The sequence below is a fragment of the Arachis duranensis genome, chromosome 3 (genome assembly GCF_000817695.3).
Source record: "Arachis duranensis cultivar V14167 chromosome 3, aradu.V14167.gnm2.J7QH, whole genome shotgun sequence".
NCBI lineage: Eukaryota > Viridiplantae > Streptophyta > Magnoliopsida > Fabales > Fabaceae > Arachis > Arachis duranensis.
In genome coordinates this window covers 2,246,938-2,248,700 of record NC_029774.3, presented here as the reverse complement: position 1 = coordinate 2,248,700, position 1,763 = coordinate 2,246,938, and the positions used below count along the sequence as shown (strand labels likewise).

General features: G+C 26.3%; 1 pseudogene; it reads right to left on the bottom strand.

The window, feature by feature from the left end:
- Positions 1 to 302: 302 nt before the first annotated feature.
- Positions 303 to 582, bottom strand: LOC127745986 (uncharacterized; annotated as a pseudogene).
- Positions 583 to 1,763: the final 1,181 nt, after the last annotated feature.

The following is a 1,763-nucleotide window of genomic DNA, read 5'->3' as shown; positions in this document are numbered from 1 at the left end:
TTTAATTGGATGCTTAGTTTTAGTTTGAGTTAATTTAACTCAATAAGAGTTAATATGTTAACTAAAGTAGGGTAATTTTGTAACTAAATATTTTTATAAGAGGGATAAATATATAATTTCTATAAACATTAAAAAATAAAGTTATATTTTTATTATTGTGTAGATATTCAATTTACCCCGGTCCCATTTCTCTCTGAAATTGAAAGAAAAAATCAACTCATTGGGTGTTCCATATTTTGATGAACCAGGAAATAAGTATTTAGAGAAAATAACTAATTAAATGGTTAGGGAAAAAATATTTGAGTCTGTCAGAACACCGTGAGACCATCTCGACCACAAGATTGTAGCGCGAACGATCCTCCACCGTTTGAATTCCGATATACTTCTAAAAAGTTTGAAATGATAAAGGTATCATTTCGTATATAATAATCCACCGTTCAGATGGCATGCACTTTGGAACAATTAATCACACTTTGACCTCACAGTCATAGTTCATCCGCCAGATTTTGGTTCCTGTCTTCTTAGAACTCAAGGATATAGATGTACGAGCCTATAGAACAGATCCTGTTCAAGTAAGGTTGTGTTCTGTGTTTTGTGTTCTTTGTGTTTAGTTATAAAAACTGCTTTTGTTTTGTGAACCTAGCCCAGGTGAGACTAAGTTTACATTTGCGAAATTTAGAAAATCTTAAAATTTAAGAACGTGAAATCGATTATGATGGCTTTTTATGATGATAGTGTTGAAGGGAAAGACAAAAAAAAGATGAAAATAATGATGATGATGATGATAATGATAGTGATGGTTATGATGATATGGGATTTCTGGATGGCATTGAAATTAAATTTGGAGGTATTTAATTACATAATCACCCACTTTTGGCTATAATTTAATTACTAATAATTTAACCATAGTTAACATAGCAACCAATTAAAAGATGACATGTCACAGAGGATAAATTACATGTTATTATAAAAAGGGTAGGCTAAAATTTACCTATATATATATAATAATTAATAATATTGTATTATTTTTAAATTTTTATTTAAATTTATGTTATGGATGAGACGTTATATAAATTTTGAAATTTAATTTTATTTGTTAGATTTTAATAATTATAGTAGGGTAGTTAGAATTCAATTCTTTACTATCTGCAAATAAGAACGGAACGAGTTCTATACAGATTATTATAGAGTAGGACAAAATTTGATAGGACAAAAATTCACCTCCAGTCTCCTATTTATTTTATTGTCACCCCTAAATATATAGGACCAATTATCGCCGTCACCACTGTTACCATACATTTTTTTCATATTTATCATTATGCCTTCTACTTCTATCATTTTTTTGTACAACCAGACCTTATTAAGTTATTATCATCGTTATCTCTTTTACCATCAATGTTAATAATACCAACACCATCAATATTACTATTTATTTTTTGTTTGATGCTATTCTTTTTTTATATTTGAATTCTCTAAATTTTAAATTTTACTTTAGAAGATAAAATATGATCTATCACTATTTATTTTATAAATGGGACTAAAAAAACACATAAAAAATATTTAATAGTAAAAAATCTCACTTTATTCTCTAAAATAAAAATCTAAAATTTAAAGGATCTAAATTTTTATTTTTTAAAAGGTCGTCGTAATGCAATTATATTTTGTTATTGCAATATTACTTTTAAAAATGGTATTTTTTGACTCAACTACTTATAAATTATTTTTTAAAAATAAATTTATTAATAATTTGTGAAGTTTAAAAT